General features: G+C 43.4%; 1 long non-coding RNA gene and 2 other non-coding genes across 3 annotated transcripts in view; 1 reads left to right on the top strand and 2 right to left on the bottom strand.

Annotated features, from left to right (window-relative positions):
• LOC137362243 (uncharacterized) overlaps window positions 1–27080 on the bottom strand; it is a 199592-nt gene that overhangs the window by 30856 nt on the left and 141656 nt on the right. The gene's annotated exons all lie outside the window — the stretch shown is intronic.
• Window positions 7653–7747, bottom strand: trnai-uau (transfer RNA isoleucine (anticodon UAU)). The gene is made up of 2 exons: window positions 7710–7747; window positions 7653–7688 (listed from the first exon to the last, which is right to left on the bottom strand). It is a non-coding gene; the product is annotated as a tRNA-Ile (tRNA).
• Window positions 16972–17066, top strand: trnai-uau (transfer RNA isoleucine (anticodon UAU)). The gene is made up of 2 exons: window positions 16972–17009; window positions 17031–17066. It is a non-coding gene; the product is annotated as a tRNA-Ile (tRNA).

Consider the following 27080-nt stretch of genomic DNA (forward strand, 5'->3'; position numbering starts at 1 on the left):
GCAGCCCCAGAGGAAGGATTTTTATTCCAGACAATCACTGAGGAGAGAGGAACAAAGAGAGAAAAAGAGAAAGAGAACGACAGAGAGATCAATGGAGTCTGGAGTAGATGCTGAAAGGAACAGATTCACTCCATAATTCCATATTTTACTTCATTGAGATTGACAGACGGAAAGCAAGAAAAGACACAAAGATGTACATTTAAACAGCGCCTTTCACGTCATCAGGATCTCACAAAGCACTTTACAGTCAATAAAGTACTTTTGAAGTGTGGTTTCTTCTGTAATCTCATGACAGAGAGAGACAGAGAGTTCGACAAAAGTACTGATTCAGCAGATGCCAAAATATGATCTTAAGAATTACATCTCAATATGGAAACTTTATTTCCAGGTCTGCAAAAATCTTATTGTTTGTTTGATTCCGGTTGAGTAAATGGAAACCTGAAGCATAGTGAATAAATTCGCCTCTAATCCCTGATGAAATAGGGACAAAGCTTCTCAAATTCTATCAGGTCACCTTCCAGCCTTCTCTATTCTCGAGGTTTTCCTGTTTGCTTTAACCTCTCCGTTCTGGTAAAAGTTGTGAGTGAACGTTTATTTTCCTGTTCACTGTGAGACCTGGCAGCAGTGGAAACAAATTCCAAATGTTCTGTTTGAAATTCTTCTTTTTTTGTTTATTAATTCATTATCTCGATGTGTTTATTACTTGAACCACTCGACTATGATTTCTCGTTCTCTATCTGTTTAAATGTTGCTCAGTAAAAATTTCAATCATCCTCTGCTTTGCAACACATCGCTGAACAGTCTCCGCTCAAGAAAATGCAGAAAGAGACAATCTCGTCTTGTATTATTTTTACCCTGCCATTTTTCTCTGTAACATGTTAAAATAACTCTATCCAACTAAAATAAATCAAGTTTATGAAGGTAAAAATCCAGTCACCTCCTCGGGGATTTGAACCACATTGACACACATAGAACGAAACACACAGATTTGTGCACCGAGAGTGAGGGAGGCCAAAAGAGAGACAGGCAGCCGGAAAGAAAGAGTATCTCCAATATGGCAGATTTTTGTTCCATTTCTAAACGTAAATTTTGAAATGCAAATGAGAAAATCCTGGAGGGATTGAAAGGTGCAGGATTGTATTACCTGTAATTGATGATTGGTTCTGCAGGGACCTGGTTAAACTTTGAAATAATCAGAAAGGTAGACAGCAGGACACGAGCACTCACACAGAATTCACAACAGATTGTTAAGTTTATCATCTTAACCACTCGGCTACAACTACATGCAATAAAGTATTATACCTGGTAAATGGAGTTGGGTCATAAAAGCAACAGCAAAGTTAAAAATAATCTCGCCCAACTTGGGTTGAAGTTTATTAGAAAAGTAACAAGACTGTGGTTGCTGAAAATCTGAAATAAAAGCAGAAAGTGATGGAAATACTCAGCAGGTTCGCCAGCACCTGTGGAGTGAGAAACAGAGTTAATGTTTCAGGTCAGTGATCTTTCAGCAGATCTCGATGTCACCTCTTCTTCTGCCAAAATTTTTCAATCTGTACTCTCTGGATCTTCAATCCTTCAGCCAATAGAAACAGTTCCTCTTTAATTCTTGGATCTAAACCCATCATTTAAGCATTCGATCAATTCTCCTCTCTCCTTCTCTGCTCGAAGATGAACAACCCCAGCTTCTCCAGTCTATCCACATATCTGGAATCTCACATTCCTGAATTATATTTTCCAGAAGATTGAAGACGTCAAAAGCAAAAACATTTGATGTTTTCAACACGGCTGCTGAAATAGCCAGAATGTCATGAGCTTCGAATCATTTATAGATCATTTAAAGATGACTTTGAAAAAAATCACCTCGTGCTAATTTAAAATAACAGTTTAACATTCTGGTTTTGCTCCCCAGGTTGATTGCAGTGCAGTGTTTCCATAAAGTTAGAGTTATCATCTTTCTTGTATTTGGGAACAGTCCCCAGTTCAAAACCACGTTGAAACCTTATCAAAACGTATTCCATGAAATACCAGGAAACCTTGAGTGATAGACATTCGTCAATTCATGTTATCAAATTGCAATATGTCACAGATTGTTACATTTGCTTTTCCTCTGTACAGTTCTGTACACTCAAGCTGTCCACAGCGTCTTTCACTCAATTTCCTTTCTCCCGCTGTCAGTGCAGAAAGTCACCCTCAACGTTGAACATTACAGCTGATTTCTGTTCAAATTTGTGAGCCATTATTAAATGATCATTCCATGCTACCTCGGTTAATAACAGCCGGTCAAAGCTTTATGTCGCACATGAAAACAGTTACATCAATTATTCACCCATTCCCAATGCCACAGTCAGTGAGACCGGGACAAGCAGCAATATTCTAAACCCACACTCTCCAATCACCCACTGTCAACAGAAAACAACAATTCAATCAGATGGTTACTGTACATGCGTGGGACACGGGACACTACAGCCCGGGCCAAACATCCTCATACTCTGAGCACAATGAATGAGTCACAAGCAATAGTAACAAGTTTCGAAATCGTTCCCATGTAAAATGTGTTCATGTTATTTAAAAGCTGACTGTTCTGTATCTGAAAGTGAGCACCATGGGATTTGTGTTTTTCGTGTTTGTCTGTTAGGTTTGCAATTCAATTTGTGGTGGATATTGAAGAGAATCTCATATCAAAATGAGGACACAACGTAGGTAAACAATAAATCCCAGAACAATTCCTCAGTAAAATGGATTGCAATCTTTGGAAGGCGGTGCAGCTAAAAAGTGGAAGATGGGAATGATGTTATTGATGATTGAGTGGAATGTATTGCATCCTTGGGCTTTTGTTGATCAATTTCCTTTTACATCTTGGAACACAAAAAAAGCTGAGGCACCAGGAGGAAACCAACAGTTATCTCACTTTATGAGAGATATGGCAACGCTACCGTTGGTTGCCCAGATACCTCAGTCAATAGAGCATGAGATTCTTAATTTCATGGTCATGGGTTGGAGCTCCATGTTCACTGTGATTGTTTTAAACTTTGTTGCTGCTTTCACGGGCGAATCCCAGCTCTCCATTCCTCCACCACTGTCACCCGCACTCAAACTGTATCTTTCTCCAGCACGCTGTTGTGAATGTCACAATTCCTGATTTACAAGTGTCCTCCGAATCACTGGACATGTGAGAGACAAGTCTGTAGATGCAGCCTAATGTACAGTAAATGATAATACTTTGAAAGTGGCAAGTTCCAGTGCAGCTTTTGTACAAAACAAAAAACGTCTCTGTCACAGAATGAGAATGGTCACTTCCTGGGGGACAAATAGCATCGGATCAACGTCGAAAAGGATTCCAATGACAATGATCGGATTCATTAGATTCAGGGAGAAAAACTCGGAAACTCATCCTGAACGTCATTTTCATGCAGCTGAGCTGAGGAATGATTGGATAAGGCTGGGTTTGTATTCCTTGGAACAGAGGAAGTTAAGGGGAGATGTAATGGAGGTGTATAAAATTATGAGGGACCTGTTTCTCATCAGACAGGCCAGAATGAGGTTTTCATTGCTGAAGCCACATTTAGCACTGTCAGTAGAAGAAAAACAATCAAGACAGAAAGAGAGTCATGATAGGGGTAGAGTGGGAGAAAGAATTCTGAAGTTGAACCAGAAGGTGAGAGTGAAGATTCATCATCACAAGTGGTTGAAGTGGCGACCAGGAAGAGTGGTGGAAGATGTGGTCCTCGTACATATTTAGTCAAGATGTTTTGTAGTGGAAAAGTTAGGTTTGGACATATCGTTCATTTTTTACCTTCAGAGGTTCGCAAAAAAAAGAAGGAAGTTGGAAAGAATCAAATGTGTCTGATAAATCAGATAGTTTTGTTACGAGTTGAGCACCAATAGTTACTCAAACACAAATCATGCCAGAAACTTGTGCAAGAAAATGTTTGAGGTCAGATCCAAGGCACAGTTAGAGAGACATGTCTGATGAAATGGAAATTTCAAATGTAGCTCAAGGTCAAAATCAGCCTCTGTTGAAGAAACCTCTCCTCAGACTCAGTCCAAGATGGGTCAAGGTCTTTCCACAAGTTCTGGATGTTTGAGTCAGGATAGAAGGTGCCAGAGAAGGTGCCAAGAAATGTGTAAGGTCAGTCCTAGCAATTACAGGCCAGTTGGTTTAACATCAGTAGTGGGTAAGATTTTCGTAACAATAGTCAGGGAAAATATCAATTTATACGTCGAGAGGTTCGAGGTAACTAAAATAACCAGCATGGATTTGTAAAATACAGATCATGCATGACTAATTTAATTGAATTTTTTTATGAAGTAAAGGAGAATTTTGATGAAGGGAGTGTGCTGAATGTTGTTTATATGGATTTTAATAAAATATTTGATAAGGTACCACATTAAAGGCTTGTTAATAAAATTGTGACTCATGGAATAGGACGGTCAGTGTCCAGTTGGATAAAATATTGGCTTAAGGACTGAAAACAACCAGTCAAAGAAAATGGTTGTTTTTCAGACTGCAGGATGTTAGATAGTGATGTTCCCCAAGGGTCAGTGCTGATTTTTGTTCTTCATGTAAATGACGTGAATCCAGGAATAGATAGCACAATTTCAAAATTTGATGATGACACCAAACTTGGAGCTGCAGCAACCAGTGAGCATAATATGAACAGCCTACAACAGGCCATAGATAGGACAGTAGAATGGACAGAATGGTGGCAGATAGAATTTTATCCTCACAAGTGTGAAGTGATGCATTTTGACAGAAGAATTAAGAAGAGGCAATGTAGACGTAATAGCATAGTTCGAAAGAGCGTGCTGGAACAAAGTGACCTGGGAGTGCTGGTGCATAGATCTTTGAAGGTGGCAAGATATACTGAGAGAATAGTTAGTAAAGCATAAGGAATCTTAGGCTTAATAAAAAGAAGTACTCAGTACAATTATGGTGAACCTTTATAAAGCTCTGGTTAGCCACAACTCTGTCCCGCTCTTGTCATCACATTTCAGGAACGATATCGGTAGGGGAGGTCCTTAATGAATCCTTTGCTTCAGTATTCACCTGTGAGAGGGACCATGTCGTTTGTGAGGACAGCGTGGAACAGGCTGATATGCTCGAACAGGTTGATGTTAAGAAGGAGGATGTGCTGGAAATTTTGAAAGACATGATGATAGATAAGTCCCCGGGGCCATAAGGGATATACCCAAGGTTATTACGGGAAGCGAGGGAAGAATTTGCCGTGCCATTGGCGATGATTCAGTTTAGTTCAGAGATACAGCATTGAAACAGGCCCTTCGGCCCATCGAGTCTGTGCCGACCATCAACCACTCATTTATACCATTCCTACACTAATCCCATATTCCTACCACATCCCCACCTGTCCCTATATTTCCCTATCTCCTACCTATACTAGGGGCAATTTATAATGGCCAATTAACCGATCAACCTGCAAATCTTTGGCATGTGGGAGGAAACCGGAGCACCCGGAGGAAACCCACGCAGACACAGGGAGAACTTTGATGATCTTTGCGTCCTCACTGTCCACTGGAGTGGTACCAGATGATTGGAGGGTGGCAAATGTTATTCCCTTGTTCAAGAAAGGGAATAGGGATAACCCTGGGAATTACAGACCAGTCAGTCTTACCTTGGTGGTGGGCAAATTATTGGAGAGGATTCTGAGAGACAGGATTTATGATTATTTGTAAAAGCATAGTTTGATTAGAGACAGTCAGCATGGCTTTGTGAGGGGCAGGTCATGCCTCACAAGCCTTATTGAATTCTTTGAGGATGTGACAAAACATATTGATGAAGGAAGAGCAGTGGATGTGGTGTATATGGATTTTAGCACGGCGTTTGATAAGGTTCCCCATGGTAGGCTCATTCAGAAAGTAAGGAGGCATGGGATACAGGGAAATTTGGCTGTCTGGATACAGAATTGGCTGGCCCATAGAAGACAGAGTGTGGTAGTGGGTGGAAAGTATTCAGCCTGGAGCTCAGTGACCAGTGGTGTTCCGCAGGGATCTGTTCTGAGACTTCTGCTCTTTGTGATTTTTATAAATGACTTGGATGAGGAAGTGGAAGGTTGGTTTAGTAATTTTGCCGATGACACAAAGGTTGCTGGAGTTGTGGATAGTGTGGCGGGCTGTTGTAGGTTGCAACGGGACATTGACAGGATGCAGAGCTGGGCTGAGAAGTGGCAGATGGAGTTCAACCTGGAAAAGTGTGAAGTGATTCATTTTGGAAGGTCGAATTTGAATGCAGAATACAGGCTTAAAGACAGGATTCTTGGCAGTGTGGAGGAACAGAGGGATCTTGGGGTCCATGTCCATAGATCCCTCAAAGGTGCCACCCAAGTTGATAGGTTTGTTAAGAAGGCTTATGATGTGTTGGCTTTCATTAACAGGGGGATTGAGTTTAAGAGCAGCGAGGTTGTGCTGCAACTCTATAAAGCCCTGGTTAGACCACACTTGGAATATTGTGTTCAGTTCTGGTCACCTCATTATAAGAAGGATGTGGAAGCTTTAGAGAGTTTGCAGAGGAGATTTACCAGGATGCTGCCTGGACTGGAGGGCATGTCTCATGCAGAAAGGTTGAGGGAGCTCGGGCTTTTCTCATTGGAGCGAAGAATGATGAGAGGTGACTTGATAGAGGTGTATAAGATGATGAGAGGCATAGATAGAGTGGATAGCCAGAGACTTTTTTCCAGGGCAGAAAGGGCTATCACCAGGGGGCATAATTTTAAGGTGACAGGAGGAAGGTTGAGAGGAGATGTCAGAGGTAGGTTCTTTACACGGAGAGTGGTGGGTGTGTGGAATGCACTGCCAGCGGTGGTAGTAGAAGCAGATACATTAGGGACATTTAAGCAACTCTTGGATAGGTACATGGATGATAGTAGAATGAAGGGTATGTAGTTAGTTTGATCTTAGAGCAGGTAAAAGTGTCGGCACAACATCGTGGGCCGAAGGGCCTGCACTGAGCTGTACTGTTCTATGTACTATGTTCTATGATATGAGGGTCCTTGAGCGGGTTCAGAGGAGATTTAGCAGAAGGGTTCCAGGGATGGAGCATTTTAGTTACAAGGTTAGGTTCGCATCCGCAGTATTTTGCTTTTATTTTAGGTTGGCAGAGCTGGGGTTGTTCTCCTTTGAACAAAAGAGATTGAGGGGAGATTTAATAGAAGTCTACCAGATTATGACAGGCTTGGATAAGTTGGACAAGGAAACATTGTTCCCATTAACAGACTGCACAAGGAGTAGCGACCACAAATTGCCAGTTCTGTGGAAAAAAAAGGATGTTGGGGAGTATGAGGAAGCACTGTTTTTATATTTCAAGTGATAATGACCTGGAACTCGCTGCCCACAAGAGTGGTGGAAGCAGAAATGATCAATGCCTTCAGGAGGAATTCTGAGAAAAGCAGACTTGCAGGGCTACGGGCATCGAGCCTGACTGCGTTGCTCTGTGCAGAGATGGCATGGACCGAGTTGTCTCCTTCTCTGCTGGAAATAACTATGAAGTTTTGCAGTGCTCTCACCACATGTGGCTCCTGTTCCTTTGATGTCACCTCACAGTTATATTGTTCCCCTTTTTCTGGTCAGTTCAGACTAACGAACCACTGCTCTCTGCACTGTGTCGCTGTTTCTCATTGCTCCCCGTGTCTAAAATTCTGTGCTCCAAGTGAGGCTCGAACTCACAACCTCGGCATAGCTCATTAATTGCACTGCTGTATAAGTACCACGTGCTAACCGATTGCGCCACAGGAGCCACACTGTTTTGCATGTAGTATGGGGAATTACAGGCAAGTTAGCCGAACATCAGTCGTCTGGAAAATGTCCGAATCTATCATCAAGGAAGTATTAACAAGCACTGGGAAAATCATTCTCTGATCAAACCAAGTCAACATGTTTTTACCGAATGGAAATCTTGATTGACAGACTTATTCCAGAATTCTGAGGATGTAACTGAAAGGGCAGGAATGTAGTATAATTGGATTTCCAAAAGGCATTCGGTAAGATGCCATCGAAGATTAATACACTAGATAAAGGCTCATGGAATTGAAGTAATATATTAACATGCAAGGAGGATTTAGAGGTTAACAGACAGAAAGCAACGAGTAGGGATAAATGGAGCATTTTCAAGATATCAGACTGCAACTCGTGGAGTGCCTCAAGGATCAGTGCTGGGGCCAAAGCTTTGTCCAATACCGAGTGTGTGGTGGAAGCGGATTCGGTCCTGGGTTGAAGAGAAGATTGGTCCTTATCATCATTGATGCCAGCCTCGAGAGAATTCCATTAAATCCACGTGCTATCAAGAGACGGGTGAAAGCACTGAATATAGAAAACACGATGGGCCCTGACATAATTCCAACTGTCAGACTGAAGACCTGTGCTCTATTTGAAATAAAAACAAAAAATGCTGGAAACACTCAGCAGGTCTGGCAGCATCTGTGGAGAGAGAAGCAGAGTTAACGTTTCAGGTCAGTGACCCTTCTTCAGAACTGGGAAATATTAGAAATGTAAAATGTTATAAGCAAGTAAAGTTTGGGTGGGGCAAGAGATAACAAGGAGAAGGTGTAGATAGGACAAGGTCACAGAATAGATGTGAAGGTCATGGAGCAAAGATATGTTAATGCTGTGCTAAAAGACAAAGCATTCGTACAGAAAGGGTGTTAACGGACTGGAAATTGAACAGCCACAAGGGCCAAAATGAAAAAAACAGTGGGTAAGCAAACTGAACAAACTAATGTATGGCAGATGAAGTATAATGTGAATAATGTGAGGTTATCCACTTTGGTAGCAAAAACAGGAAGGCAGATTATTATCTGAATGCCTATAAACTGAGAGAGGAGAATATGCAACGAGACCTGGGTGTTCTCGTACACCAGTCACTAAACGTAAGCATGCAGGTGCGACAGGTGTTTAAATAAAGGCAAATGTTATGTTGGCCTTCATTGCGATAGGATTCGAGTAAAGGAACAGGAATGTCTTGCTGCAATTATACAGGGCCTTGGTGAGGCCACACCTGGAATGCTGTGTAGTTTTGGTCTCCTTATCTGAAGTAGGATGTTCTTGCTACAGAGGGAGCGCAACAAAGGTGCACCAGACTGAATTTTGGGATGGCGAGACTGACATGTGAGAGATTGAATTGGTTAGGATTATATTCGCTGCAGTTCAGAAGAGTGAAGGGGCGGGGGGGGGGGCGTTGATGGGGTGGGGGTTAGGCGCTGCATCTCATAGAAACCTATAAATTTCTAATAGGCCTTGATAGAGTAGATGCAGGAAGGATGTTCCCGATGGTGGCGTGGTCCAGAACCAGGGGTCATAGTCCAAGGATATGGGGTAAACCATTGCTCAGTGATGCTCAGTTTGGGTTCTGCCAGGGCCAATCAGCTCCTGACCTCATTACAGCCTTGGTTCAAACATGGACAAAAGAGCTGAACTCAAGAGGTGAGGTGAGAGTGACTGCCCTTGACATCAAGGCAGCATTTGGCTGAGTATGGCATCAAGGAGCCATAGCAAAACAGAGGTCAATGGGAATCAGGGGGAACATCCTCCGCTGGCTGGAATCATATCTAGCGCAAAGGAAGATGGTTGTGGTTGTTGGAGGTCAATCATCTGAGCTCCAGGACATCACCGCAGGAGTTCCTCAGGATAGTGTCCTGGGCCCAACCATCTTCAGCTGCTTCATCAATGGCCTTCCTTCAATCATAAGGTCAGAAGTGGGGATGTTCACGGATGATTGCACAATGTTCAGCACCATTCGTGACTCCTCAGATACTGAAGCAGTCTGTGCAGAAATGCAGCAAGACCTGGACAATATCCAGGCTTGCGCTGATAAGTGGCAAGTAACATTCCCGCCATACAAGTGCCAGGCAATGGCCATCTCCAAAAGAAACAATCTATCCATCTCCCCTTGACATTCAACAGCATAACCATCGCAGAATCCCCAACTCTCAACATCCTAGGGGTTACCATTGACCAGAAACTGAACTGGAGTAGCCATATAAATATCGTGGCTGCAAGAGCAGGTCAGAGGCTAGGAATCCTGAGGCGAGTGACGCACCTCCTGACTCCCCAAAGCCTGTCCACCATCTACAAGGCACAAGTCAGGAGTGGGATGGAATACTCTCCACTTGCCTGGATGGGTGCAGCTCCAATAACACTCAAGAAGCTCGACACCATCCAGGACAAAGCAGCCCACTTGATTGGCACCCCATCTACAAACATTCACTCCCTCTACCACCGACGCACAGTGGCAGCAGTGTTTACCTTTCTTGAGTTGGCTGCTCACTTTGCTGGTTGGAAATGTTCAAATGTCTCAGTATCAATCAGAGATCGAGGATTTGTCGTAAACTGAACAAAAGGCAAAAAATGGGTGAGAAATAAACAAACAAATCAGCCTGTTGAAGGGGAAGAAATGGGAAAAGCAGCTAATATTAAAAGGCGTGGGCGAGCTTCACTGGTGTTCGAGTGGCGTGGGCTTAATGCATTCACTCTCGCGTTCTGGGTTTGATTCCTGGTCAGAAAGTAATCAGTTCTGTTACTGTTATGACAACTCTCACAAACGTGACTGGCATTAAAAGAAACAGCAAATGGTTCGCAACTCTGCCGGTCATAGAGTTATCCAGCAGAAAAACACGCCCTTTGGCCAATTGTGTCTGTGCTGGGAATGAAACACCTAATTATTCTAATCCCATTTTTCAGCACTTGGTCCGTAGCCTTGTATTCTCTGCCGTTTCAAGTGCTCATCGAAGTACTTGGTAAATGTTGTGAGGGTTCCTGCCTCTACCAATCCTTCAGGTGGTGTTGTCCAAATTCCAACCGCCCTCTGAGTGAACTTTCTCCCTCAAATCCACTCTAAACCTCCTGCCCCCCAGCTTAAATCTATGCCCCCTGGTTATTGACCCCTCCGCTAAGGTAAACGTTTCTTCCTATCTAACCTATCAATGCCCCTCATAATTTTGTATACCTCAATCATGTCCCCCTTCAGTCTTCTCTACTCCAAGGAAAATAACCAGAGCCATTTCAGTCTCTCTTCATAGCGGAAATGCTCCAGGTCAAGCAACATAGTCGTGAATCTCCTCTGCACCCTCTCCAGGGCAATCACATCCTTTCTATAGTGTGCTGCCCAGAGTACTGTGCACAGTACTCCAGCTGTGGCCTAACTAGCGTTTGATACAGCTCCATCATAACCTCCCTGCTCTTATATTCTATGCCTCGGCTGATAAAGGCAATTATCTCATATGCCTGCCTAACCACCTGATCTACCAGTGATGCTGCTTTGAGTGATCTGTAGACAAGTACACCAAGGTCCCTCTGACCGTCTGTATTTCCTGGGGTCCTACCATCCATTGTATATTCCCTTGCCTTGTTAGTCCTCCCAAAATGCATCACCTCACACTTATCAGGATCAAATTCCATTTGCCACTGCTCTGCCCATCTTACCAGCCCCTCTATACCGTCCTGTAATCTAAGGCATTCCTCCTCACTATTTATGACGCCACCAATTTTCGTGTCTTCTGCGAACTTAGTGATCACACCTCCTGTGTTCATGTCTAAATCATTAATGTACACTGCAAACAGCAAGGGTCCCAGCACTGATCCCTGTGCTACACCACTGGTCACAGGCTTCCACTCACAAAAACAACCCTCGACGACCACCCTCTGCCTCCTGCCACTAAGCCAATTGTGGATCCACTTTGCCAAATTTCCCTGCATCCCATGGGCCTTTACCTTCTTAACCAATCTCCCATGCGGGACCTTATCAAAAGTCTTACTAAAGTCCATTTGACTACATCAACTGGTTTACCCACATCTACACATCTAGTCACCACCTCAAAGAATTCAATCAGGTTAGTTAGACACGATCACCCACCCCCACCCCCCCACCCCTCCCCCTTACAAAGACATGTTGACTATCTCTGGTTAATCCCTGCCTCTCCAAGTGGAGATTAATCCTGTCCCTCAGAATTTCTTCCAATAGTTGCCCAACCACTAATGTTAGACTCACCAGTCTGTCATTACCTGCTTTATCCCTGGGACCCTTCTTGAATAAAGGTACCACATTCGCTGTCCTCCAATCCTCTGGTCTGTCTCCTGTGGCCAGAGAGGATCTGGAAATTTGTGTCAGAGCCCCTGCTATCACCACCCTTGCCTCACATCATAGCCTGGGATACATCTCATCTTGGCCTGGGGATTTATCAAATTTTAAGCCCGCTAAAACAGCTAATAATTCCTCCCTTTCAATGTTAATATGTTCAAGTATATCACAATCTCCCTCCCTGATCTCTACACCCACATCATCCTTCTCCATAGTGAACACAGGTGAAAAGTAATCTTTTGAAACCTCACCTATAACCTCCGGCTCCACACACAGATTGCCACTTTGGAATGTGGTTTAGATTAGAGATACAGCACTGAAACAGGCCCTTCAGCCCACCGAGTCTGTGCCGAACATCAACTACCCATTTATATTAATCCTACACTAATCCCATATTCCTACCAAACACCCCCATCTGTCCCTATATTTCCCTACCACCTACCTATACTAGTGACAATTTATAATGGCCAATTTACCTACCAACCTGCAAGTCTTTTGGCTTGTTGCGCTCCCTCGACAGCAAGAACATCCTACCTCAGATAAGGAGACCAAAACTACACAGTATTCCAGGTGTGGCCTCACCAAGGCCCTGTATAATTGCAGCAAGACATTCATGCTCCTGTACTCGAATCCTATCGCAACGAAGGCCAACATAACATTTGCATTTATTTGAACACCTGTCGCACCTGCATGCTTACGTTTAGTGACTGGTGTACGAGAACACCCAGGTCTCATTGGATATTCTCCTCTCTCAGTTTATAGGCATTCAGATAATAATCTGCCTTCCTGCTTTTGCCACCAAAGTGGATAACCTCACATTTATTCACATTATACTTCATCTGCCATACATTAGTTTGTTCAGTTTGCTTACCCACTGTTTTTTTCATTTTGGCCCTTGTGGCTGTTCAATTTCCAGTCCGTTAACACCCTTTCTGTACGAATGCTTTGTCTTTTAGCACACCATTAACATATCTTTGCTCCATGACCTTCACAGCTATTCTGTGACCTTGTCCTATCTACACCTTCTCCTTGTTATCTCTTGCCCCACCCACACTTTACTTGCTTATAACCTTTTACATTTCTAATATTTGCCAGTTCTGAAGAAGGGTCACTGACCTGAAACGTTAACTCTGCTTCTCTCTCCACAGATGCTGCCAGACCTGCTGAGTATTTCCAGCACTTTTTGTTTTTATTTCAAATAACCCTGGATGTTCGTTTCCCATCTCTGGTCAGCCTGCAGCGATGTCTCCGTAATCCCAACTATAACGCACCCATTTACATTCATTTGTGCAATGAATTCATCCACTTTATTGCTAATACCGACCATTCCCTGGTGTGCATCAAGGTTAGACTGAAACCAAAGAAGCTGCATCACTCCAAGCAGAAGAGCTACTCGCACATCAACACGAGCAGAATTTCTTATCCACAGCCCCCATCGAGCTGACATCCGTAGCACTTAATGCAGCCAGAAACGCTGCACAAAGAACAGCTAGGCGCTGAGAAAATGACTACTGGCAACACCTATGCAGCCATATTCAGCTTGCCTCTGACACCGGAAACATCAGAGATATGTATGATGGCATTAAGAGAGCTTCTGGGCCAACCATCAAGAAGATCGCCCCCTCAAATCTAAATCGGGACACAATCACTGACCAACGCAAGCAAATGGACCTCTGGGTGGAGCGCTACCTAGAACTACAATCCAGGGAAAATGTTGTCACTCAGACCGCCCTGAATGCAGCCCAGTCTCTGCCAGTCATGGATGAGCTGGACGTATATCCAACAAAATCGGAACTGATGCCATTGATTCTCTAGCCAGTGAAAAAGCCCCTGGGAAGGATGGCATTGCCCCTGAAATAATCAAGAGTGCTAAGCCTGCTATACTCTCAGCACTCGACGAAATGCTTTGCCTGTGCTGGGACGAGGGAGCAGTACCACAGGATATGCACAATGCCAATATCATCACCCTCTGTAAGAACAAAGGTGAATGCAGTGACTGCAACAACTACCATCGAATATCCCTGCTCAGCACAGTGGGAAAAGTCTTCACTCGAGTCCCTTCAAACAGGCTCCAGAAGCTGGCCGAGCGTGTCCACCCTGAGGCACAGTGTGGCTTTCGAGCAGAGTGATTGACCATTGATATGCTGTTCTCCCATCGTCAGCTGCAGGAGAAAGGCTGTGAACAGATGCCCCTCTGCGTTGCTTTCATTGATCTCACCAAAGCCTTTGACCTCGTCAGCAGACGTGGTCTCTTCAGACTACGAGAAAAGATCGGATGTTCACCAAAGCTACTAAGTATCATCACCTCATTCCATGACAATATGAAAGGCACAATTCAGCATAGCAGTGCCTCATCAGACCCCTTTCCTATCCTGAGTGGCGTGAAACAGGGCTGTGTTCTCGCACCCACACTGTTTGGGATCTTCTTCTCTCTGCTGCTCTCACATGCGTTCAAGTCTTCAGAAGAAGGAATTTTCCTCCACACAAGATCAGGGGGCAGGTTGTTCAACCTTTCCCGTCTAAGAGCGAAGACCAAAGTACGGAAAGTCCTCATCAGGGAACTCCTCTTTGCTGACGATGCTGCATTAACATCTCACACTGGAGAGTGTCTGCAGAGTATCATTGACAGGTTTTCGGCTGCCTGCAACGAACTTGGCCTAACCATCAGCCTCAAGAAAACGAACATCTTGGGACAGGACGTCAGAAATGCTCCATCCATCAATAATGGCGACCACGCTCTGGAAGTGGTTCAAGAGTTCAGCTGCCTGGGCTCAACTATCACCAGTAACCTGTCTCTCGATCCACAAATCAACAAGCGCATGGGAAAGGCTTCCACTGCGATGTCCAGACAGTCCAAGAGAGTGTGGGAAAATGGCGCACTGACACGGAACACAAAGTTCCGAGTGTATCAAGCCTGTATCCTCAGTACCTTGCTCTGCAGCAACGAGGCCTGGACAACGTATGTCAGCCAAGAGCGAAGTTTCAATTCATTCCATCATTACTGCCTCCGGAGAATCCGTGGCATCAAGTGGCTGGATCGTATCTCGAACACAGAAGTCCTCGAGGCGGCCAACATCCCCAACTTATACACCCTACTGAGTCAGTGGCACTTGAGATGGCTTGGCCATGTGAGCTGCATGGAAGATGGCAGGATCCACAAGGACACATTGTACAGTGAGCTCGTCACTGGTATCAGACCCACCAACCGTCCATGTCTCCGCTTTAAACACGTCTGCAAACGCGACATGAAGTCCTGTGACATGGATCACAAGTCGTGCGAGTCAGTTGTCAGTGATCTCCAGAGCTGGTGGCAGCCATAAAGGTGGGGCTAACGTGTGGTGAGTCAAAGAGACTTAGCAGTTGGCAGGAAAAAAGTCAGAAGTGCAAGGGGAGAGCCAACTACGTAACAGCCCCGACAACCAATTTTATCTGCAGTACCTGTGGAAGAGTCTGTCACTCTCGAATTGACCTTTTTCGCCACTCCAGTTGCTGTTCCACCAACCACTGACCACCTCCAGGCACTTACCCATTGTCTCCCAAGACAAGGAGGCCAAAGAAGTAGATCGTTAATACTCCACACGTTAAGTCACAAAGCCTTAAGGCTTGTCTTTTTTACGTTGCTTGTCTCCTTCCCACTATTTTTCACTGTGGCCCTGTTTGATTCAGGCCCTTGATTTCTCTGCCTGTTACTTTTCTTATTCCCCTTAATGTCTTTTGTTCTTGTCCTTGATCCGCCTTCCTCTGACTCCTTGCAAAGATTCCAATCCCCCTGCCATTTTAGTTCAATCCCCCCCAACCACTCGAGCAAACAGTCACCCTGGGACGTACCTTTGTGTTAGGTAAGACATCATCTCGTGGAGCATTTCCCCCTCTTTCCCATTGCCTCCAGTTTAGCTCGGGCTCCTTGATCCCATACTCGGTCTAATGTTATTTTTATGTCAATTTCAGTCACTGTCACCTCTTGAATACAGCTCTATTTTCCATGTTTGGCCAAGGTTGTAATGAAGTCTGGAATTGAGTGCCCCTGGTGGAACCCAAACTGAGCATCGGTCAGCGATGTGTTCCTGAGTAAATGTTTATTGATAGCACTGTCAACGATACCTTCCACAACTTTGCTGATGATTGTGAGTAGACTGATGGGGCAGTTAATGGGCGGATTGGACTCTTCCCGATTTTTGTAGACAGGACATAGCTGGGCAAATTTCGCATTGTCAGGAAGATGTGCGTTTTGCAATTGTACTGAAACAGTTTCTCTCAGGCCACAGCTGGTTCGAGAGCACAGATCTTCAGTATGACAGTTGGAATTGTGTCAGGGCCCATCGTGTTTTCTATATTCAGTGCTTTCACCCGTCTCTTGATAGCACGTGGATTTAATGGAATTCTCTTGAGGCTGGCATCAATGATGATAAGGACCAATCTTCTCTTCAACCCAGGACCGAATCCACTTCCACCACACTCTCGGAGTTGGACAAAGCTTTGGCCCCAGCACTGATCCTTGCGGCACTCCACGAGTTGCAGTCTGATATCTTGAAAATGCTCCATTTATCCCTACTCGTTGCTTTCTGTCTGTTAACCTCTAAGTCCTCCTTGCATGTTAATATATTACTTCAATTCCATGAGCCTTTATCTAATGTATTAATCTTACCGAATGCCTTTTGGAAATCCAATTATACCACATTCCTGCCCTTTCAGTTACATCCTCAGAATTCTGGAATAAATCTGTCAATCAAGATTTCCATTCGGTAAAAACATGTTGAATTCGTTTGATCAGACAATGATTTTCCCAGTGCTTGTTAATACTTCCTTTCTGATAGATTCGGACATTTTCCAGACGACTGATGTTCGGCGAACTTGCCTGTAATTCGCCATACTATAGAAAGAACAACGTGGCTCCTGTGGCGCAATTGGTAAGCGCGTGGTACTTATACAGCAGTGCAATTAATGAACTATGCCGAGGTTGTGAGTTCGATCCTCACCTGGAGCACAGAATTTTAGACACGGGGAGCAATGAGAAACAGCTGTGCAGTGCAGGGAGCAGTGTTTCGTTCGTCTGAACTGGCCAGAAGAAGGGGAACAATAGAACTGTGAGGTGACATCAAAGGAACAGGAGCCACGTGTGGTGAGAGCACTGCAAAACTTCATAGTTATTTCCAGCAGAGAAGGAGACAACTTGGTCCATGCCATCTCTGCACAGAGCAACGCAGTCAGGCTCGATGCCCGTAGCCCTGCAAGTCTGCTTTTCTCAGAATTCCTCCTGAAGGCATTGATCATTTCTGCTTCCACCACTCTTGTGGGCAGCGAGTTCCAGGTCATTATCACTTGAAATATAAAAACAGAGCTTCCTCTTACTCCCCCACATCCTTTCTTTCCACAGAACTGGCAATTTGTGGTCGCTACTCCTTGTGCAGTCTGTTAATGGGAACAATGTTTCCTTGTCTAACTTATCCAAGCCTGTCATAATCTGGTAGACTTCTATTAAATCTCCCCTCAATCTCTTTTGTTCAAAGGAGAACAACCCCAGCTCTGCCAACCTAAAATAAAAGCAAAATACTGCGGATGCGAACCTAACCTTGTAACTAAAATGCTCCATCCCTGGAACCCTTCTGCTAAATCTCCTCTGAACCCTCTCAAGGACCCTCATATCAAAGAACATAGTACATAGAACAGTATAGCACAGTACAGGCCCTTCGGTCCACGATGTTGTGCCGACCCTTTTACCTACTCTAAGATCAAACTACCTACATACCCTTCATTCTACTATCATCCATGTACCTATCCAAGAGTTGCTTAAATGTCCCTAATGTATCTGCTTCTACTACCACCGCTGGCAGTGCATTCCACGCACCCACCACTCTCCGTGTGAAGAACCTACCTCTGACATCTCCTCTAAACCTCCTCCTGTCACCTTAAAATTATGCTCCCTGGTGATAGCCCTTTCTGCCCTGGGAAAAAGTATCTGGCTATCCACTCTATCTATGCCTCTCATCATCTTATACACCTCTATCAAGGCACCTCTCATCCTTCTTCGCTCCAATGAGAAAAGCCCGAGTTCCCACAACCTTTCTGCATAAGACATGCCCTCCAGTCCAGGCAGCATCCTGGTAAATCTCCTCTGCAAACTCTCTAAAGCTTCCACATCCTTCTTATAATGAGGCGACCAGAACTGAACACAATATTCCAAGTGTGGTCTAACCAGGGCTTTATAGAGTTGCAGCACAACCTCGCTGCTCTTAAACTCAATCCCCCTGTTAATGAAAGCCAACACATCATTTGCCTTCTTAACAAACCTATCAACTTGGGTGGCACCTTTGAGGGATCTATGGACATGGACCCCAAGATCCCTCTGTTCCTCCACACTGCCAAGAATCCTGTCTTTAAGCCTGTATTCTGCATTCAAATTCGACCTTCCAAAATGAATCACTTCACACTTTTCCAGGTTGAACTCCATCTGCCACTTCTCAGCCCAGCTCTGCATCCTGTCAATGTCCCGTTGCAACCTACAACAGCCCTCCACACTATCCACAACTCCAGCAACCTTTGTGTCATCGGCAAAATTACTAACCCAACCTTCCACTTCCTCATCCAAGTCATTTATAAAAATCACAAAGAGCAGAAGTCTCAGAACAGATCCCTGTGGAACACCACTGGTCACCGAGCTCCAGGCTGAATACTTTCCACCTACTACCACACTCTGTCTTCTGTGGGCCAGCCAATTCTGTATCCAGACAGCCAAATTTCCCTGTATCCCATGCCTCCTTACTTTCTGAATGAGCCTACCATGGGGACCCTTATCAAACGCCGTGCTAAAATCCATATACACCACATCCACTGCTCTTCCTTCATCAGTGTGTTTTGTCACATCCTCAAAGAATTCAATAAGGCTTGTGAGGCATGATCTGCCCCTCACAAAGCCATGCTGACTGTCTCTAATCAAACTATGCTTTTCCAAATAATCATAAATCCTGTCTCTCAGAATCCTCTCCAATAATTTGCCCACCACCAAGGTAAGACTGACTGGTCTGTAATTCCCAGGGTTATCCCTATTCCCTTTCTTGAACAAGGGAATAACATTTGCCACCCTCCAATCATCTGGTACCACTCCAGTGGACAGTGAGGACGCAAAGATCATCAAAGTTCTCCCTGTGTCTGCGTGGGTTTCCTCCGGGTGCTCCGGTTTCCTCCCACATGCCAAAGATTTGCAGGTTGATAGGTTAATTGGCCATTATAAATTGCCCCTAGTATAGGTAGGTGATAGGGAAATATAGGGACAGGTGGGGATGTGGTAGGAATATGGGATTCGTGTAAGCTTAGTATAAATGAGTGGTTGATGGTCGGCACAGACTCGATGGGCCGAAGGGCCTGTTTCAGTGCTGTATCTCTGAACTAAACTGAATCATCGCCAATGGCACAGCAAATTCTTTCCTCGCTTCCCGTAATAACCTTGGGTATATCCCTTATGGCCCCGGGGACTTATCTATCATCATGTCTTTCAAAATTTCCAGCACATCCTCCTTCTTAACATCAACCTGTTCGAGCATATCAGCCTGTTCCACGCTGTCCTCACAAACGACAAGGTCCCTCTCACAAGTGAATACTGAAGCAACGGATTCATTAAGGACCTCCCCTACCTATATCGTTCCTGAAATGTGGTGACAAGAGCAGGACAGAGTTGTGGCTAACCAGAGCTTTATAAAGGTTCACCATAATTGTACTGAGTACTTCTTTTTATTAAGCCTAAGATTCCTTATGCTTTACTAACTATTCTCTCAGTATATCTTCCCACCTTCACAGATCGATGCACCAGCACTCCCAGGTCACTCTGTTCCAGCACGCTCTTTTGAACTATGCTATTACGTCTACATTGCCTCTTCTTAATTCTTCTGTCAAAATGCATCACTTCACACTTGTGAGGATAAAATTCTATCTGCCACCATTCTGCCCATTCTACTGTCCTATCTCTGGCCTGTTATAGGCTGTTCATATTATGCTCACTGGTTGCTGCAGCTCCAAGTTTGGTGTCATCATCAAATTTTGAAATCGTGCTATCTATTCCTGGATTCACGTAATTTACATGAAGAACAAAAATCAGCACTGACCCTTGGGGAACATCACTATCTAACATCCTGCAGTCTGAAAAACAACCATTTTCTTTGACTTGTTGTTTTCAGTCCTTAAGCCAATATTTTATCCAACCGGACACTGACCGTCCTATTCCACGAGTCACAATTTTATTAACAAGCCTTTAATGTGGTACCTTATCAAATATTTTATTAAAATCCATATAAACAACATTCAGCACACTCCCTTCATCAAAATTCTCCTTTACTTCATAAAAAAATTCAATTAAATTAGTCATGCATGATCTGTCTTTTACAAATCCATGCTGGTTATTTTAATTACCTCGAACCTCTCTACGTGTAAATTGATATTTTCCCTTACTATTGTTACGAAAATCTTACCCACTACTGATGTTAAACCAACTGGCCTGTAATTGCTAGGACTGACCTTACACATTTCTTGGCACCTTCTCTGGCACCTTCTATCCTGACTCAAATTTCCAGAACTTGTGGAAAGACCTTGAACCATCTTGGACTGAGTCTGAGGAGAGGTTTCTCCAACAGAGGCTGATTTTGACCTTGAGCTACATTTGAAATTTCCACTTCATCAGACATGTCTCTCGAACTGTGCCTTGGATCTGAACTCAAACATTTTCTTGCACAAGTTTCTGGCATGATTTGTGTTTGAGTAACTATTGGTGCTCAACTCATAACAAAACTATCTGAGTTGTCAGACACATTTGATTCTTTCCAATTTCCTTACTTTTTTTGCGAACCTCTGAAGGTAAAAAATGAACGATATGTCCAAACCTAACCTTTCCACTACAAAACATCTTTACTAACTATGTACGAGGACCACATCTTCCACCACTCTTCCTGGTCGCCACTTCAACCACTAGTGATGATGAATCTTCACTCTCACCTTCTGGTTCAACTTCAGAATTCTTTCTCCCACTCTACCCCTATCATGGCTCTCTTTCTGTCTTGATTGTTTTTCTTCTACTGACATTGCTAAATGTGGCTTCAGCAATGAAAACCTCATTCTGGCCTGTCTTATGAGAAACAGGTCCCTCATAATTTTATACACCTCCATTACATCTCCCCTTAACTTCCTCTGTTCCAAGGAATACAAACCCAGCCTTATCCAATCATTCCTCAGCTCATCTGCATGTAAATGACGTTCAGGATGAGTTTCCGAGTTTTTCTCCCTGAATATAATGAATCCGATCATTGTCATTGGAATCCTTTTAGACGTGGATCCGATGCTATTTGTCCCCCAGGAAGTGACCATTCTCATTCTGTGACAGAGAAGTTTTTTGTTTTGTACAAAAGCTGCACTGGAACTTCCCACTTTCAAAGTATTATCATTTACTGTACATTAGGCTGCATCTACAAACTTGTCTCTCACATGTCCAGTGATTCGGAGGACACTTGTAAATCAGGAATTGTGACATTCACAACAGCGTGCTGGAGAAAGACACAGTTTGAGTGCGGATGACAGTGGTGGAGGAATGGAGAGCTGGGATTCGCCCGAGAAAGCAGAAACAAAGTTTAAAACAATCACAGTGAACATGGAGCTCCAACCCATGACCATGAAATTAAGAATCTCATGCTCTATTGACTGAGGTAACTGGACAACCCACGGTAGCGTTGTCATATCTCTCATTAAAGTGAGATAACTGTTGGTTTCCTCCTGGTGCCTCAGCTTTTTTTGTGTTCCAAGATGTAAAAGGAAATTGATCAACAAAAGCCCAAGGATGCAATACATTCCACTCAATCATCAATAACATCATTCCCATCTTCCACTTTTTAGCTGCACCGCCTTCCAAAGATTGCAATCCGTTTTACTGAGGAATTGTTCTGGGATTTATTGTTTACCTACGTTGTGTCCTCATTTTGATATGAGATTCTCTTCAATATCCACCACAAATTGAATTGCAAACCTAACAGACAAACACGAAAAACACAAAGCCCATGGTGCTCACTTTCAGATACAGAACAGTCAGCTTTTAAATAACATGAACACATTTTACATGGGAACGATTTCGAAACTTGTTACTATTGCTTGTGACTCATTCATTGTGCTCAGAGTATGGGGATGTTTGGCCCGGGCTGAAGTGTCCCGTGTCCCACGCATGTGCAGTAACCCTCTGATTGATTTGTGGTTTTCTGTTGACAGTGGGTGATTGGAGAGTGTGGGTTTAGAATATTGCTGCTTGTCCCGGTCTCACTGACTGTGGCGTTGGGAATGGGTGAATAATTGATGTAACTGTTTTCATGTGCTACATAAAGCTTTGACCTGCTGTTATTAACCGAGGTCGCACGGAATGATCCTTTAATAATCGCTCACAAATTTGAACAGAAATCAGCTGTAATGTTCAACGTTGAGGGTGACTTTCTGCTCTGACAGGGGTAGAAAGGAAATTGAGTGAAAGACGCTGTGAACAGCTTGAGTGTACAGAACTGTGCAGAGGAAAAGCAAATGTAACAATCTGTGACATATTGCAATTTGATAACATGAATTGACGAATGTCTATCACTCAAGATTTCCTGGTATTTCATGGAATACGTTTTGATAAGGTTTCAACATGGTTTTGAACTGGGGACTGTTCCCAAATACAAGAAAGATGAGAACTCTAACTTTATGGAAACACTGCACTGCAATCAACCTGGGGAGCAAAATCAGAAACTTAAACTGTTATTTTAAATTAGCACGAGGTGATTTTTTTCGAAGTCATCTTTAAATGATCTATAAATGATTCGAAGCTCATGACATTCTGGCTATTTCAGCAGCCGTGTTGAAAACATCAAATGTTTTTGCTTTTGACGTCTTCAATCTTCTGGAAAATATAATTCAGGAATGTGAGATTCCAGATATGTGGATAGACTGGAGAAGCTGGGGTTGTTCATCTTCGAGCAGAGAAGGAGAGAGGAGAATTGATCGAATGCTGAAATGAAGGGTTTAGATCCAAGAATTAAAGAGGAACTGTTTCTATTGGCTGAAGGATTGAAGATCCAGAGAGTACAGATTGAAAAATTTTGGCAGAAGAAGAGGTGACATCGAGATCTGCTGAAAGATCACTGACCTGAAACATTAACTCGGTTTCTCACTCCACAGGTGCTGGCGAACCTGCTGAGTATTTCCATCACTTTCTGCTTTTATTTCAGATTTTCAGCAACCACAGTCTTGTTACTTTTCTACTAAACTTCAACCCAAGTTGGGCGAGTTTATTTTTAACTTTGCTGTTGCTTTTATGACCGAACTCCATTTACCAGGCATAATGCTTACTTGCACGCAGTTGTAGCCGAGTGGTTAAGATGATAAACTTAACAATCTGTTGTGAATTCTGTGTGGGTGCTCGTGTCCTGCTGCCTACCTTTCTGATTATTTCAAAGTTTAACCAGGTCCCTGCAGAACCAATCATCAATTACAGATAATAAAATCCTGCACCTTTCAATCCCTCCAGGATTTTCTCATTTGCATTTCAAAATTTACGTTTAGAAATAGAACAAAAATTTGCCAAATTGGACACACTTTCTTTCCGGCTGTCTGTCTCTCTTTTGGCCTCCCTCACTCTCGGTGCACAAATCTGTGTGTGTCGTTCTATGTGTGTCAATGTGGTTCAAATCCCCGAGGAGGTGACTGGATTTTTACCTTCATAAACTTGATTTATTTTAGTTGTATAGAGTTATTTTAACATGTTACAGAGGAAAATGGGAGGGTAAAAATAATACAATACGAGATTGTCTCTTTCTGCATTTTCTCGAGCAGAGAATGTTCAGCGATTCAATGTTCGTGTGTTGCAAAGCAGAGGATGATTGAAATTTTCACTGAGCAACATTTAAACAGATAGAGAACGAGAAATCATAGTCAAGTGGTTAAGATAATAAACACATCGAGATAATGAATTAATAAACAAATGAAGAAGAATTTCAAATAGGAGATTTGGAATTGTTTCCACTGCTGCCAGGTCTCACGGTGAACAGGAAAATAAACGTTCACTCACAACTTTTACCAGAACGGAGAGGTTAAAACAAACAGGAAAACCTCGAGAATAGAGAAGGCTGGAAGGTGACCTGATAGAATTTGGGAAGCTTTGTCCCTGTTTCATCAGGGATTAGAGGCGAATTTATTCACTCTGCTTCAGGTTTACACTTACTGAACCGGAACCAAACAAACAATAAGATTTTTGCAGACCTGGAAATAAAGTTTCCATATTGAGATGTCTCTCTCTGTCATGAGATTACAGAAGAAACCACACTTCAAAAGTACTTTATTGACTGTAAAGTGCTTTGTGAGATCCTGATGACGTGAAAGGCGCTGTTTAAATTTGTGTCTTTTCTTGCTTTCTGTCTGTCAATCTCAATGAAGTAAAATATGGAATTGTGAATCTGTTCCTTTCAGCATCTACTCCAGACTCTATTGATCTCTCTGTCGTTCTCTTTCTCCTTTTCTCTCTTTGCTCCTCTCTCCTCAGTGACTGTCTGGAATAAAATTCCTTCCTCTGGGGCTGCTGGATGAACCCAGGTCTGGTAACAGTGCGATACTTGTCCTAATGCTTCGGTATGAAATGTACAAGTGTACAAGTGTGGGTTGTAGTTTTTTTTTTCTTATTAGTTCAGTGGTTCAGTTGCTATATGGGGAGGTTGCACATTTTCAAGACATCAAAATGTTTCATGATGCAGCTTTATCTGAAAATACAACAGGGAATATTAGCAGAGTTAAATAATGCAAGAGGGGATGTTCTCTTTAAGAATTGTCTTGAGCAGAGATCATTGCATCATGAAGTGCCCTCACACTACACAGAGATAGATAAGTGCAGTTTTAACTTAGTTTAATACCTATTTCCTTTCGTGTTGCTCAAAGACACTGCTTTATAGCTACATCAAATTCAATCCAATGTTTATCAATGTGGAAATTAAGATTCAATATTTATGTATAATTCTGAAGATTCTGAAGTCCATAAAGTATAGATGGAGCAAAATTCTTACAGTGCATTCAGGAGAATTTTTAGCCAATGCTGAGCAAACCCAGCAAGAGAAGGGGCAGTTCTGGACGTAGTGTTTAGGAAAAAACCTGTGTAGGTGGAAGGGGTATCAGTGGGAGAGCATTTTAGTGGCAGTGATCATAATTCAGCTGTATTTAGCGGAGTTAGAAAAGGATACAGATAGACCAAGAGCTAAAATTTTAAATGTGAGAAGGTCACTTTTACTCATCGGAGATTTGATTTGTTAAAAGAGGACTGGAAACAGCTATTTAAAGAAAATGTAGTTGAGAATACTGAGATTCAGGCTACTAGGCTAGATGGGATTGAGGTTCACAAGGAGGAGGTGTTATCAATTTTGGAAAGTGTGAAAATAGATAAGTCCCCTGGGCCAGATGGGATTTATCCTAGGATTCTCTGGGAAGCTAGGGAGGAGATTGCAGAGCCTTTGTCCTTGATCTTTATGTCGTCATTGTCGACAGGAATAGTGCCGGAAGACTGGAGGATGGCGAATGTTGTCCCCTTGTTCAAGAAGGGGAGTAGAGACAGCCCTGGTAATTATAGACCTGTGAGCCTTACTTCAGTTGTGGGTAAAATGTTGGAAAAGGTTATTAGAGATTGGATTTATAATCATCTTGAAAAGAATAAGTTCATTTGCGATAGTCAGCACGGGTTTGTGAAAGGTAGGTCGTGCCTCACAAACCTTATTGAGTTTTTCGAGAAGGTGACCAAACAGGTGGATGAGGGTAAAGCAGTGGATGTGGTGTATATGGATTTCAGTAAGGCGTTTGATAAGGTTCCCCACGGTAGGCTATTGCAGAAAATACGGAAGTATGGGGTTGAAGGTGATTTAGAGCTTTGGATCAGAAATTGGCTAGCTGAAAGAAGACAGAGGGTGGTGGTTGATGGCAAATGTTCATCCTGGAGTTTAGTTACTAGTGGTGTACCGCAAGGATCTGTTTTGGGGCCACTGCTGTTTGTCATTTTTATAAATGACCTGGAAGAGGGTGTAGAAGGGTGGGTTAGTAAATTTGTGGATGACACTAAGGTCGGTGGAGTTGTGGATAGTGCCAAAGGATGTTGTAGGGTACAGAGGGACATAGATAGGCTGCAGAGCTGGGCTGAGAGATGGCAAATGGAGTTTAATGCGGAAAAGTGTGAGGTGATTCACTTTGGAAGGAGTAACAGGAATGCAGAGTACTGGGCTAATGGGAAGATTCTTGGTAGTGTAGATGAACAGAGAGATCTTGGTGTCCAGGTGCATAAATCCCTGAAGGTTGCTACCCAGGTTAATAGGGCTGTTAAGAAGGCATATGGTGTGTTAGCTTTTATTAGTAGGGGGATCGAGTTTCGGAGCCACGAGGTCATGCTGCAGCTGTACAAAACTCTGGTGAGACCGCACCTGGAGTATTGTGTGCAGTTCTGGTCACCGCATTATCGGAAGGATGTGGAAGCTATGGAAAGGATGCAGAGGAGATTTACTAGGATGTTGCCTGGTATGGAGGGAAGGTCTTACGAGGAAAGGCTGAGGGACTTGAGGTTGTTTTCGTTGGAGAGAATGAGGAGGAGAGGTGACTTAATAGAGACATATAAGATAATCAGAGGGTTAGATAGGGTGGATAGTGAGCGTCTTTTTCCTCGGATGGTGATGGCAAACACGAGGGGACATAGCTTCAAGTTGAGGGGTGATAGATATAGGACAGATGTGAGAGGCAGTTTCTTTACTCAAAGGGTAGTAAGGGCGTGGAACGCCCTGCCTGCAGCAGCAGTAGATTCACCAACTTTAAGGGCATTTATGTGGTCATTGGATAGACATATGGATGAAAATGGAATCGTGTAGGTCAGATGGTTTCACAGGTCGGCGCAACATCGAGGGCCGAAGGGCCTGTACTGCACTGTAATGTTCTAATTCTAATTCTAATTCTAATTTGCCGGTAAATCATTGTCAGAGCAGTG

Source organism: Heterodontus francisci, unplaced genomic scaffold (assembly GCF_036365525.1).
Source record: "Heterodontus francisci isolate sHetFra1 unplaced genomic scaffold, sHetFra1.hap1 HAP1_SCAFFOLD_526, whole genome shotgun sequence".
NCBI classification, from domain to species: Eukaryota; Metazoa; Chordata; class Chondrichthyes; order Heterodontiformes; family Heterodontidae; genus Heterodontus; species Heterodontus francisci.